Source organism: Mustela nigripes, chromosome X (genome assembly GCF_022355385.1).
Source record: "Mustela nigripes isolate SB6536 chromosome X, MUSNIG.SB6536, whole genome shotgun sequence".
Taxonomy (NCBI): domain Eukaryota; kingdom Metazoa; phylum Chordata; class Mammalia; order Carnivora; family Mustelidae; genus Mustela; species Mustela nigripes.
Window position 1 is genome coordinate 89880119 of NC_081575.1, and position 15273 is coordinate 89895391.

Consider the following 15273-nt stretch of genomic DNA (forward strand, 5'->3'; position numbering starts at 1 on the left):
GAGCTGTATAATCTGAGCAATGCTTAGGATAAGACTTATCAAGAGTTTCTCAGGAAATACTACTCCATGTTCGTTCCTGAATGGCAAAACCACGCATGGTTGTAAATGGGAAATGCAGAACTATGGACGGCTACTTAATAAAGAACTGAAGAGCAGCCTTCCTGCTGCTTGGGCTCCATGGAAATGGGTTTGGCCATCTTTACTCGGTCACTATTTTGAGTTCAAGAAGAAGGAAAACTGGTAAACGTGGGCTTTACTACTCATGTCATCACAAGGTCAAACGCCCCAGAAGAAGTAATTCAGCTATGGAAACAAACCTCGAGTACTCCTATGATGTTTTAATAGGTACCTGGTAAGTGAGACTCTTCAGGGCCTACGTGGCCTATGAAACCATCCAATCCAAATCCGGATCCTGAACTTGAACTATCAGCTCCACCACTGAAAAGATGATGCATCTTGGGAAAGCTGCTTAACATCTCTGAGCCAGAAATTCCCTCATGATGATGTGGAACTACTCGTGACAGCTCTTCCTCTGACAAGACGGCTGCTGGTGTAGATTGAAGAACTGGAAATCATGACCACTTTTGCTCACTGATAAATGGGCTGTTTCTGCTGAGGGACTACAATACATAGACAGGTGTGAAGGCTGGCTTAGGGTCTGAAGGGACCTGAACACAGGACACAATTTCCTTCATTATAGATTGTGCTGTGCTTTTTGAGAAAATTATCATATTGGCTTCCATAGCTAGATAGACAGATAAACATCTGGCCACAAGATCCATATGGACAGGAGCTGGCTTGTTTGGCTCCCTGCTGTAAGCATGCATCTCACACAAAGCAATGGATTAACAAATATTTATTAAACTGATTGCTTCGCTATTTCTTATGTACCTGTCGCTTCAGTTCCGGCAGTTGGACGGAACCCCAAAGGAGAGCTGGCAGATTTTCTAAAAGAGAAGGGAGTGTGGCCCATGTGAAACTGTGCCATGGGTACTGGCAGAACAGATCCTCATCTTTGGGCACGGGGTGGGGCATGGGTCCTGGGACAGAGAACAAAAGGGGGCCAGAAGAAGAGAGACATGTCCTCTTCATTGCTGGACCTTCAACACCTTAAGCATGGGAGTGTTCAGGGCAAGATGGGGACTCAGAGCAGCATCTCCTGGTGAGTCTAAGTGGCACCCCATTAAGTCCATACATCAGTACACACTGGGTGCCCTGCAAGAAAGGATCCTGGGGAGAGAAGAGCCTGGCTCAGTCCAGCCCCAAACCAAGAAGATGCTAGAGCCTGGTGGTTTCCCTACCCAGGAAGAGCCCGCTGGGCTCAGGATGTCCTACTCAGAGAAGAACACCAGAGGGAGGAAAGTAGCCTGACACTGTGAACTGCCTACTGCAGATCAAACCGTGGGGCTGGAGAAATGGCTCTTATTGCCCTGACACCAGACAACACAGGATTCAAGGGTGGGGGGAGGAGAGCAGGTATAGACAACTTTATAAAGGAGTTTTACAAGAAAGGGGAGGGGAGAAATGGGTAGTAGCGGGATAGGTGTGTGCATCAAAGAGGTTTTTATTTCTTTTTTAATGGCAGGCATTATGCATGTTTTGATGCCAATGGAAATGATTCAGGAGGGAAGAGAAATACGGCAAAAGCAGGAGAGGGCAGAGCTAATTCTAAGAAGAGAGCCTTGACAGAGCAACAGGGGATGGGACCCAGGTCCCACTTGGAGGAGTGGGTCTTGGAGAGAACGCACAGTTTATCTATTTCTTCCCAAAGAGAGGCAGAGCTTTGAGTACAAATGCAATCAGGCAGGCAGGTGTCATGGTGGGAAGTAAAAGTTCTCTTCTGATGGTTCCTCTTGCAAGGTACTAAGAAGCAAGGCCAATGGCTGAGAAGGTTGAACAGGGCAGGAACTGCTGGGGGACTGAGGAAAGATGGAAGAGTCTGAAAGAGTCATCTCAGAGAGAAAGGGAAGAGCCAGTTGCAAAGGGGCAGGTAGGATTGCTGGGCTGCACTGACATCCCACTTGAGATCTGCCACTGTAAAATTCCAGTGAGATCAGTCAGCAATGGTGGAGGACTTCTCTTCAGCCAGCTTCAGATGTTCAGGAGCTGGGATGGAAAAGGTCACAGGCTGAATGAAACAAGGCTGAGCTTGTTTAGCAAAGGCAAGCAGAGCAATGGAATTGGGAGATCATACAAGGAGTTGACAACGTGTATAAGGGATGGCGCATACAGTGCATGAACTATGGACTCCAAAGCTTCAGAAAAGTGGGAAAAGGAAGAAGTGAATGGGGTGAGGTACAGTGAAAAGCTGGTGCGGTGACAAGACTGGGGGACCCATGGGGACCCAATGGTGATCAGAGTTGGAGCACTAGAAAGAGTGAGCTGTGGGGATAGCAGGTGGGAATACTGGAAGCATGAAACTGACACTGGGAATGGAGAAATTCCTGCCAATGAGTCCTTGGCAATGGCTAACGTGAGGGTGGTGAAGACCCAAGGGCATGCAAAGCCAGAATGTTGGAATGACTCTCCATGTGCGCATTGAAATGACCAAGAACTAAGAAAGTTGTGGTGGAGAGGAAGACAGGGATCCTGGTGATGAGCGGGGGTTGGGTGAAAAAGCTGGTGGTGGCCGTAGTGAGCAAAGGAAAGAAGATCACCAACAAGGAGACTGTGGCAGCCATGACAATGCCCTTCTCAGAGCTCTTGCTGCGGGGAGTGGGGTGGTAACCGACTATCCCCACCCCCCCGGCCCCCCATCCACTTATCAGTCCATCACCTCCTACTGGTTGCTCCCAGCCAGCAAGTGAGCACAACACGGATCTATGAAGGCAAGTGCACTCCTCGGAGATGCAGGGTACTTCCAGCGACCTTGACACCAGGCCTTCCCATCAGCTTGGGCCCAGGCTTTCTCAGGCATGCCCACCCATAAAGTTTACAACTTTCCCTACCCGACCTTCCCACCCTCTGCAGGGCTAGACCTGCGTCACGCTCTGGCTGCTCTCTCTGCTTCCTCCAGCTACCTCCATTTCTCCCCCCAACGTGACGTGGGTTTCTCCAATAAATCTCTCACACATCTAATCCTATCTTGCCATCAGCAAGTCTCAGAGGACCTGGACCAGCAGAGCGAGGACATGGGGAGTGCAATCTACGAGAACTGCTTCCAAGGACCTGGGTGCTTTAGGGAAGAGGGAAGGGCAACATCGTGGAGAAGTCGCGATGAGGAGCAAGGGGCACCTGTGTCCCTCCTCCAGCCCCAGGGATTCATGAGGGCCAGTGGTGCTGGGATGGCAGGGAAACAGCACCCCTTCTGAGGGCGCAGGATTCAGGCAGAATGCAGGTAGGCCAAAGGTGAAGGGAAACTTCTGACAATCCCAGACCTGGCCAACACCAGTGTTGTCCTTTCTGGCGGCTGGAATCTTAACTCAGGCATGTCGTCTGGGCCACAGAGGCAATAGGACCACCTACTAACAGACAGTTACTGGCAGTTACAGATCCAGTTACCCACATGGCAAAATAAAGCTTCTCCACTAAGAGACCAACCCTTAATCTTTATTTTAGCTTCCACTGCTCCCCCACTAGAAGTTTAGAGAAGAGCTTGAGAATATAAATGGTTGTATGGATGAAGATCGCATTTTCTAGAGGGCAGAGCAGAAGGGTCCAGGTGGTTGTGGGGTGAGAGCTGGAATCAGCTTGGGGGAAATTCAGAGCCATTTGGGGACATGGGTCCTGGGGACGAGAACCCAGAGGGGCAGGATAGCTTGTGGTAGCCAAGATAAACAGGGATGTGGGGCATGATGGGCTAAGTCCTCATGGTCTTGGGAGAGGCTGAGTGGTTAGTTGTAATTGTGGCTCCCTTGTTGAGACCTATGTGGCTATATCATAGATGGGCACATGGCGAGAACACCAGGAGACTGCGGAGCTCTGTGAACCCTTCTGTAGACCTATTTTGGGCCTTGTCAAGGCGAATGGAGGGGCAGCCAAGCCAAGAACATGCTGAGCTCTGTAGGACTTGCCACACAGAGTGTTCAACAAACACTCATTACACATCTACTGTGTGACAGACACTGTGCTAAGTGCTAGGGTCACATCAGTAAAGAAGACCCCATGCCAACCTTCAAAGACATGAAAACACAGAGAGTGACACAGAAAAACCCACAAGCTATTATGGTAGGGTCAAAGGAGTCCTCTTGGGGGGCATGGATAAACACATGCATGGGAACTCTCAACCCGATCTTGGGACCCCTGGCCCACCCTTCCCCACCAGGACACCAGTCCTGCCAAGGACTAAAATAGTACCGGCCACGCCAGTCCCTGGGGCTGTGTCACTGCCTCTTACTTCTGGCCTTCTCTGTCATCTTTTCTCTCCAATATGAAGGCATCTGCTCTCTGTCCACTCCAATACTTTGTTAGGCTCCTAGCATCAGACCCAGGTCCCTTCAGCTGACTGCTACTTCCATAACTTTCTCTCTGTAAATGTGGTAGATGACCATACCGGACACAACTCCCATCCGGGGACTGGCGCTATTTCCTCTCCCCTCAAAGCTGGGCTGGCCACATGACGCGCAACCAACCAACAGAATGCAGTGAGAGGAACACGGTGCCGCTTCCGGGCCCAGGGTCAAAAGGACCAGGCAGGTCCAGCCTTTGTGCTTCATCTGGGAGCATCGTGCAAAGCAGTCGGGGCCACCCTCCTGGGGAACAAAGCTCTGAGGAGGCGTCCAAGCCCGAGGCTAGAACCAAGACTCAGGGCATGCGAGAAAGCCATCTGGGACTTCCCAGCTCGTCACCAAATGATGCGGCCCTGCGAGCGAGCCTGGCCAAGAGGACGTCGAGCAGAGACAAGCCATCCTCCCAAGGGCTGCCTGCAGGGAAACCCACTCAGGGCCGCCATTCCCCCTCCTGCCTGGACACTAGTGTCATGCCCCGCTGCTCCTTATTGAGGAGTGACAGAAACTAGCTGGCTGTCTGCAAGTTTCATTTCTTCTTCTTTCAGTATTTCTCATGCTCTCTCAAAGAGAGGGGAGTGACTAACTTCTGGACAGTGAAGCAGGAGGGATGCCAGGTGGGTCACTCCAAGGTTGGGCTCCTAAAGACCTCTTCCACGGATTATCTACACTCTTTCCACCAATCAGAGTTTCAGAGAGATGGATGACCTTGGAAGCCAGACGTTGAAATGGTAGGGCCATAAGATAGAAGGAACGTGGGTTTGAGAATCCCCTTTAGAAGAAACTCTCCCATTGAGCAAGGATAACTGTTTTGGACTTCAAGTGACCTAGAAATCATTTTTGTACCAGGTTTGAGTTTTATAACTGTTGGGGTTTGTGTCTTGCTGTAATTGGCCTTCCCTCCATGTACAAACCTGGTATTTCTGGAACAAACACTGCACTTTTTTAGGATCCTTAAATTGGAACTGAAGGCAAAAACAAAAAACCAAACAAAACCAAACAAAAAAACTGTTGGATAATGTTCCTCTACGAACAATAAGGAGAAAATTTAAGCCTGAAAAAGTGAAATCTTATGTAGTCTGGACAGTTCTGAAACACAGCTGTCTCAAATACCACCTTCCTCTTCTTTCTCTGGCTTCCCCTGTCAGGTCCCCCAGCAAAGGGTCGGGCAGAAGCTGAAACTATCTCAGTGCTTGCCCTTCAGTCCACTGAGACTTGGCATCCTGTCATCCTGGGGACCGGCCAACCCTTCCTGACCTGCCTTTGATGCTGATCATACCTGGTGCCCAGATTTGCTTAAGGCCACGTGAAGCCTCTGGGCCATCGTGCTGGCTCTTCCTTCCCCTTCCAGGCCCTTGCATTAGCTGAAGGATTAGAATATGGCCCAGAACTCCACCCTTATTTTTGGTTAGCTCTTCTCTCATTTCCTCTCCCTTCTTCCAGAACAAAGCCCTACTATACCCAAGGTTATTTAATGCAGGACCCAACTATCCTGTCTGCCTTTTGCCATTCCCCATTCTTCCCCAGGGACGGAGTCTGCCTCTGTGCCCTCAGATACCTGGGGTCTTCACCAATGACAGACATTCAGGAAATACCTCCACAACCCCTGAGGATTTCACTAGCTTCTACAGTCCCTGCTGAGATCCATCTAAAAAGTTCTCAAAGTAGGATGAGGCTATGGCATCTGATGTATGCTGCCTGGGCCTTCGGATGGCTTTTCCAGGGTGGCTGGTCATTTCCTCTAACAGTGAACACCTCCCCACTTCTGCTGGGCCTGGTGCTGCCCAGGGACTCCTAGGACGGCATGCTAGAGTCTGCGAAGTCATGCTGCTGGGCTCCCATCTTCATCTCCTTCCGCCTTCTCACAGCTGCACCCATTCTCACCACCCTGCCTGCCGGTCACCTCAAGCAACGTCTTCATGCCATTACGCCTTGTGAGCAGTCGTCGCTACTGCCCCTACTTGCACCTTCCTGGACCACTTCTATGTTCCCGGGGCACGCACTCTGACTGCTTCTCACCTCCAGCACCTGCTTCTCTCTCTCCTGGGGATTTTACTAGCCCCAAGGAGCCTGCTGAACGGCAAGCAGGGATAGCCCAGAAGGGCCGGAGATCTGATGCCCTTGATGGGGCAGTCTTTAACCAACAGGGGATCAGAGTAAGTGGACTGTCTATTCCAGCTTCCTCAGTGGGGCAACACAGCGGGACTGTGGTGGGTTGACTGGTGCCCTCCCCAAAGAAAAGTTCAGCTAAGAACCCGTGAGTATGACCTTATGTGGAAAAGGGGTCTTTACGGATGTAATTAACTTAAGATTCTTGAAATGACATCGCCCTGCACTCAGGTGGGCCTTAACTCCAATGACAAGAGTCTTATAGAAGAAGAGAAGACAAGATATGGGAGAAGGTGACAGGAAGACAGAGACAGAGCGAAGCGTGATGAATCTACAAGCCAAAGGCTCCCAGCAAGCATCAGAAGCCAGGAGGGAGTTGTGGAACAGAGCTGCCCTCACAGATTCCAGAAGGAACCCATCCTGCTGACTCCTTGATTTGAGACTTCTAGCTTCAAGAACTGTGAGAGAGTACCTCCCTGTTGTTTTCAGCCACCGAGTTTATGGAGATCTGTAGCAGCAGCCCTAGGAAACTGTGACGGCCACTCTATCCACAGTTTCTCAGAGTGCATCTAGAACCGAGGGCTCCCGCTGCGCACAGAGACAGGCCACGCATCGCGTGCCTTTTCCTGGCCTCTTTCTTATGTCTTGCTTTTCCCACCCGTCATTTGAGCCATGTGAGATCTACAGGTAAGTCCTCATCTCCAGGTCTGCTCTCGGGAGAACCCAAGAGAAGACATGCAGTGTTATATAGAGAACGTTTCCGCCAATCATTCACCATCTGACCGCAAACGTTCCTAGGGTTTGCTGCTGCCTGTGAAAACTCACAGCTGCCCTATCACTGGCGTCACTCACTCTGCCTTCTTCTTCTTTTCCCCTCCCCTTCTTCTCTTTTTCCCTTTCCTTTCATGTCTGCTTGCTTTCTTTTGGTCTGTGGTTTCTGCATCCCTCACTCCCTCACTGTGGCTCGAGAGAGGACTCCCCTATCCTCAGAAAACAAAAACAAAACAAAACAAAACAAAGAAATTGAGACAGGAAAGGTCTGGCTTCTGGAAACCTTCTGAGAAGTACCGTTTCCTTAGGAAACAAACAAACACCCTTGTCTCTTTTCTACGGTAACTTCCAGATCTTTTACCTCCAAAGTGTCTCAAAGCTGAAATGGTTCAAAAGCGATCCATGATCTCAGCACTTTCGGCTTTTAAGCCTGACCTGCGCATTCCATCTCTTCCATCAAGGTTACACTGGGACCTCCCCAAATCGTGTGTCCTTCCCTCTGGGTCTGTTTGACCTTTGGATTCCAGCCATGTCCGCCACCGGCCCAGCCTGCTACTGACAGGGTCATGGGTGTGACAAATGTGTTTGTTCCTCTTCAGGCATCTGAGGCTGTCTTTGAGCACATTCTAAAGCAGTGGGATTTGGGCATTAGTTGCTGACCTTCATTATTTGAGCTGTCTGCTCTTCTCTGTCAGAACTCATTGTAGATATTTAAAGTGAACTGTTAGTCGCACATGAAAGTGTAGGAAAGTTTACAGTCCGAGAGGTAGTCCAAAGTCTACTCATTTATTACCTGCTACCGATTTCCTAGTTCAGGGGAGAGAGATGTTATTTTCCCCTGGCTTTTATTTTGATTTGTTTCCATTCTAATTCAGAAGTTCCAAGTCACTAAGCCGCTCTAGAAGGCCTTCCTCCTGGAATTGTTGACTCTTGGAGAAAGCTGGGCAGAGATCTGGGTGGGAAAGTAGAGCCAAGGTCTTGGATGTTTACAAGTGTAAAGCTAGAAGGGGCCTACGGGCTACCATCATCCAACCGCCTTGCGTCACTGGTGGGGAAAGCAAGGTTCAGAGGGGCGAAATGACACCCCTGGGGGTCAAATGACCAACTGCCACAGGAGCTACAGAGCTGAGAGGAGCAGAGCAACCCCACGGGCCCCAGGGCTTCCATGACAGAATGGGTTGGAACTTAAAAACCAGTGTTCTCCCAGTCTCTCCAACGGCCTGGGGCCAAGTACTGTCTGTTGCCCAAGTCAGGCTTCTTTCTTCTTCTTCTTACTGTACTTTAAACATCTCCTCTTGTGTTCTCATCTCTTAGCAGAGTCATTATTCAGTTCAACAAGGAGCTCACTTTCTGTTGTGTGCAAGTTCCCTTTGTAAAACATGGAGCATACACACACACACACACACACACACACACACACATATATATATGTATTTTTAAATCCAGTGTCAGATAAACCTACCATTAACTGAACATTTTTCCCTTAGAATTGCCCCAGAATGCTTTAACTATTTTTGCCCAGTGTGGGGACAATGACTCACACTGGATATTCTGTCACCAGTGGCCCTGTTCACACTGAGGCCAGAGCAGAGGTTTTCTTACAGCCTAAAACAGGGAGGTGCCATCCATTTGTTAAAATGAAATAAATGTTCTTTGCAGCTTGGGCTCCCGGGCAGTAGACAAGCCAAATAAATGTGGAATTGCTCTTTTTTCTCCAATTCTATGGTTTCAGACAGAATACAATATCTATCCATTGTCTAACACAGCCCATTAGCCACCTGGCTGACAGAAAATAATCTTAAATGGACACTTTGAAGATGGGTCAGCCCACGGCTTTTTTCTCATAGGTTTCAATCTTAATAGAAAACTATACTTAGCATTTATAGAACCTTGTCAGTCAAAAGTCAGGGGCCAGGCTGAGTCACAGTCCCTTTCTGCTAAGAGGGAAAGTGGCACTTGGATATTGTTATTTTTATTATCATTATTAATATTATTTTTGAGAACATGGCATGATGACCATACCATTTTTTTAGCATTGACTCATTTTTTTTTATTAAAAGCCTATGAAAATTACCAACTGTGCAGCCTTTGAGCTTCACCGCTCTCATCTATAAAAAGTGAACAATAATATCCACCTGGCAGAGTTACGAGGGTTAAACAAGAGCGTATTTATAAAGTGATTACCTGATACAGAATCAGTGTTTCTCAAAGGTAAGAAGATCTTTTTTCCTCTTAGCCATATAATCTTTGTGACAGTCAGTTTTGCCCTCCTCCCTCGAAGTTCAAGGATGGTCCCTAGACAACCACAACAGGGAACCTTAGGTTTTTCTCGCAACAAGAGGGCAGTAAGTTCTGTTGAATAAATTGAAATGATGCTTGATGTGACATCTTTCCCTGTGATTGGGCTATAGAACTGTCTCTCTATTGAAGGTCATTAACCTACCAAAAAAGAAAAATCAAAGGCTCTGACCTGCAATGTAAATTAGAATTCTTTTAGAGAAAGACATAGGAAAGGTTGAGTTCACCTAATTTCCAAAATCAAGAAAAGGTGGTTCTGATCCCAGTGTGGGAAAGCTCAGACAAGAATAATCCTCTCACAGATAACAGCTATAAATGCTGGACAAAAATACTAAAACCAGTTACCCAAAGGCTCTGGAGAGTGAGCAAAGAGAAGACAATCCTTGCAGGGGCATCAACCTTGGGAAGCAGAAAAAAACATGGAATGAGCTTCTCCTTTTTTACAGCTTTTAGTCAGAGGTTAGGCTATATCAATACTGCCAGAAACAACACTGCTGCTAAAAGTCCTAGAGAAAATCTCGCCTTTCCAGACTGAAATGTTTGGGGCAACTCATACCTGAAAGCTACCAGAATGTGCCAGAGAGGAGGGGCCCAGAGAAGAGGAACTGTAAACTCTGTGTATGCCCTTTGCCCAAATCTCCAGCTGACCTTGGAACCACATGCACAGGGAAGAGAGAAAGTGTCCTAGCTAAGGACAAAATAATTACATTGAGATTTGAGCTATCACCTGAGAGATAGAGCTTGCAGTTTGAGTCCAACAAATTTAATTGCTTACTTAAAAAGAGAAACACTCTTTGGCAGAATATATCAGAATCCAGAGTCCTTATAACTTTCACAATGTCCAAGACATCATCCAAAATGACTTGACGTATGAAGAAACAGGCAAATGTGACTCATTCTCAAGAGAAAAGACAATCAGTGAAGAGTCATCTCAAGACAACTTAGGTGTTGGGGTTAGCAAGCAAGGATTTTAAACTAGCTATTATAACTATGCTCGATGACTTAAAGGAAAACATGCTTGCAATAAATAAAAAGACACAGAATCTTAGCATAGAAACTATGAAAAGAGCCAAATAAAACTTCCAGAACTAAAAGATACAATATTTGAAACAGAAGTTAAAGGGGAAAATGACTTTATTAAACAACTATTTCTAGATATATTTGCTTCATATTATGTTATTTAACCTGAAAGTGGAGTGAGTAGAGGAAAGGAAAAAGAAACAGAGAGTGAGAGGAAGCTAGAAAAAGAGTTGGGGAAGAAAGCAAGAAAAAAGTTGTGATGAAGGGAGCCTCTAGGAAAAAAGAAAATATGTAGAAAAGGTAGAAAGAAGGGATAGACTGAAGCTGAGTGAGAGAAATACAGGAAGAGAGACTGGAGAGGGGAGAATGGTAAAATTTCAAGGCTTATAAAATACTTTTGTTTAAGTTGCTGTTCATTTGGAATGAGATAAAAGGCCTGACTACATGGCTTTTAATCACCTCTAAAATGGCTTTTTCAAATGCCAATTATTGTTTAATAAATTTCTAATCAAATGTACAAAGATGCCACTCTTAATTATTTCATTGGCTTCAATGGTGGAATCTCATGCCAGAGTCACCCGGGCACAGTAAGATTGTTCATTTTCATGATGACAAATCATGGAGCACTCAGATTGCATCTATCACTTGTGACAACTGTCTGATTGAGGAGATCCCAGCAAGATGGCTCCTCAGAAATTACTCCTTCTTCCCACTGACTGGGACTGTCAAAGAGCTGCACACTCGAAGGATGTCCGGGTAGCCCAGAAGTCTGAGAGGAAAGGGCTATCTGTTGAAATACCAACTGGGATCTCATATATTTTCTTGGCTCCAACTCTCTTGGCACAAACCTGGCTGCTAACTAAGTCTGTCAGGGGCAATTCATACTTTAATAGGGGAATCCAGTATGTGGAAGAACCCTTAAAGCCTTAAAGATACTAGTTTTTAATGGTAGAATTACAGAAGAAGATCATTTTTGCTTGAGAGAGGGAAGATTTCTCAGGGAGATAGCCCCTGTCTCCTGGGGCTGGAGCTCAAGCTAGAAAATGGCAAGGTGATCCAAAGTCATTGATAAACCCTGGTTCAGCTAGGAGCCTGAGTTTTGGTTTTGCCAGTCCACTGAGGCCACATGTAGTGAAAACTAACCAAGCAATTTCTAATCCTTCTGTACTAGCATCTCTTTTCAGATTCTGAAGCAGACATGAGATTGACAATGCTATATCTTTTCTTTTCCATTCTAGTGAGCCTTTAATCCTCCCCCAAATATGAATGTTTTCATGGTTACATCCATCTATGGCAATACTGCCCTTTCTCCGGAATCAGTTGTGTTATTTCTATAAAACGTTTTTGATCACAAGCCATCCCTTGTTTGCTTTAGAGAAGGGACAGAAATTGGTCTGTAATATCACTGATGGACAAAGAGTTGGTGGGGATCTCAGCAGCATAGGACATCAACAAAAATAAAGGGAACTTGCTGGTCTACCTTTGTTCACTAGACTATGTTTTCTCGGGGCCATGAATTCAGGAAAGGTTTCATGATAAAGAAAGAAATCAAAAGCAGCTGGCCTCCATATAAAAGCTCTTTGTGCACCAAAACAGATGTGGATCTGTAAACAATGCAAGTCTCTTTCATCCTAAACGAATGTACACTATGCTTTGTTTTGTTTTTCAAATAAGCCAATTTTAGCATTTTGGGGGAATTTGTCATTTTCATTGATGAGAATAGACTGAGTTACGGGGTACATGAAACTGTGCTAGACACCCAAGGTACTGAGTACTTTTGATGGGGGAAAAATGAGGAATTTTTCTTATCGGAGAAATAAATCAAAACCTTTCAATTATAACTCACTGTGTTCCAAGCTGTGTGAGGAAATAAATAAACACAGTGTGACTTCTATTGTTAGACAAGTTGCTCCAATGATGCACTTTGTTGCCAAAGGGTAACACTGTGGATGTGGAACTGTGTTCTGAATATGGAGCCAAGTCTTTACTGGGGCCAATCTGAACAGTTTCCCCTCCACTTGGTAACTTTCTTGAGATAGAATTTACATAACATTCTCTAGTTCCAGTTTTGTAACTACCACCATTATTAATTTTAGAACATTTCCATCTCTCAGGAAAGAAGCTCCATATCCATTAGCAGTCACTCCCCTTGGCCTCCCCAGCCCTTTGCCCTCAGTCTCGGGCAGCCATTAATCCTTCTGTCTCTATAGACTTGACTATTTTGGACATTGAATATCAATGAAGTCATACAACATGCAGCCTTTTTACTTTCTTTATCCTCATCTCCTGTTTCACACATCCCCGCACAATATGTGACCTTTTGTGACTGATTTATTTCACTTAACATCACATTTTTCAGGTTCATCAATGTTCTAACAGGTATCATCCCTTTTTCTGGCAGAATAATGTTTGATAGACCACAGTTTGTGTATCCATTCATCAGTTGATGAACATTTGCGTTGTTTCCACGTTTTGGTTATTGTGAATAATGCTATGTGAACATTTGTGTGAGCTTCGTGTGAGCGTGTATTCACACCTCTTGAGTACATACCTAGGAGTGGAATGACTGGGTCATATGGTAACTCTACATTTAATTTTTTGAGGAGCTTTCAAACTGTCTTCCAAAATGATGACAGATTTTTTCCAAAGTGACTACATACCAACAATATATGAGGGTCCCAGTTTCTCTTTATCCTTGTCAACACTTATTATTATCTGTCTTTTTAATTAAAGCCATCCTAGGAGATGTGGCACGGTATCTCACTGTGGTCTCCCTCCACTTTTAAGTATTGTTACCATGAAGATTCCTGGCCCATCCACCCCATAGAAGCTTCCAGGGTCCTTTTAAAAAGCCCTCACTATGCCTCTGAGTTCACCTCTTGTCTTGTATCTGGTAGCTAATCTGAGGAAGAAAACATTTATTTATATACTCATCTAACATTTACTGAACATTGACCATGTCAGACACTGGAGATAAAACAAAACAAAAACACACAGTCCCAGTTCTCATAAAGCTTGCAGTCATCAGCGTAATATGGACACTTGCACAGGGAATACACAACAGAGTAGAGAATATGGTGGAGGAAAAAGCCAGTCTATTGTGGACCAACACCAGATGGCAAAATATCCATTGTGGGTAGAGGGATAGAGGGAGTAGAAGGTCATAAAGGCTCTGTGAGGTTAAGAAGTTTGGATTTTATCTAAGAACCTGTATTAAAAAATAAAGGTTCTTCTAGATAAGGGAGTGGCTTGATCCCACGATGGTAAGAGTTAGCAGACTCTATCATAACTTGACTCCTAGAGTCCTAGGGATCCTTCCAGTCTCTGCGAGGACCTCGGGAGAACTAATCCTGTGTTCTTGGCCTCAAAGCCATAGAACCGAGACTCCCAATTCCCACTCAAATCCCTTCTATAACCTCTTCCCCTTTACTTAAAGCAATGGTTCTCAAAGTGTGGTCCCTGGACCAGAATCAGTCTGGAAACTTGTTAGAAATGCAAATTCTTTGGCCTTACTCCAGATCTGCTGAGTCAGAAATTCTAGGGGTGGACCTAGTCATCCATTTTGACAAACCCTTCAGGGGCTTCTGATATACATTTAAGTTTGAGAGCCACTGAGGTACTTCAACTGGGCTTCTTCTCCTTGCAACTAGTTTACTAGCACAAGGCAGAGCATTTCCATCTAAGGAGATGCTACAAGGAGGTACATATGTCATTGCTTATGGACTTTGTGTAGGAGTCCACAGACTATTGCCCTTGGGGCAAATCCTACCAGTTCCCTGTTTTTGTAAATAAAGTTTTATTGGAACACGATTGTGCCCATATATTTAGGTTTTGTATCTAGCTTCTTTTGTGCTTTGATTGAAGAGTTAAGTAGTCATGAGAGAGACCGTGTACCCCATGATGTGGAAAATAGGTACACTGTGGTCCTTCACAGACAACATTTGTCAACTCCTGATCTAGAAGAATGGCATGATAGAAGGACATTCTGGAAAGGGAGATGTTGTAAAGGAATTCCAGAGTCCAGTTGATAAAAGAAAGCATGACTCTATGTCTGCTTATAAAACCCAGCAGCTCCAAGTATGATAATGGAAGACCCATTTCTTGATGTGCAGAAACAGCTGGACCATATTCAACCAATTCTTAAATATTTACAAAAGACCCCACTGACAACAAGACCTGGGGATCTCAAGCTCATGGACCTTCCTAAAATGCAAAGTCCACCTCCTTCTCTGTTCAGATTCAGGGGCATGGAACTGAAGTGGAGCCCAGGAATCTGTGTGCTTGTCTGGAGCGCCCTGGGGATATCTGCAGGAGCTTCCTGCACAGCCTTGGATGAGCACTGGGTTGGAGGCTGCTCGAGGGGTTCTGAGCAGGGAGTACCATGACACTTCAGAATCTGGCCTACAAATTTTATGCTGCTTTCAGAGGCTCATTTTTCTTTTTTCCCAACCATGGAGGATCCAGGCAGATGAAATCTCTCTTGGAGTCCTCTTTTCTTGGATATCTTGCTTTTTTATGACTTCTAAATCCCACCTCCTCACTTCCTACCTCAGATGTCCAGATGCTTTCAAGCATAAAGCAAGGGAGAAGCTGAGCTTTCTCTCTGCCTGGGGGTCCGCCAGGAGTCCTG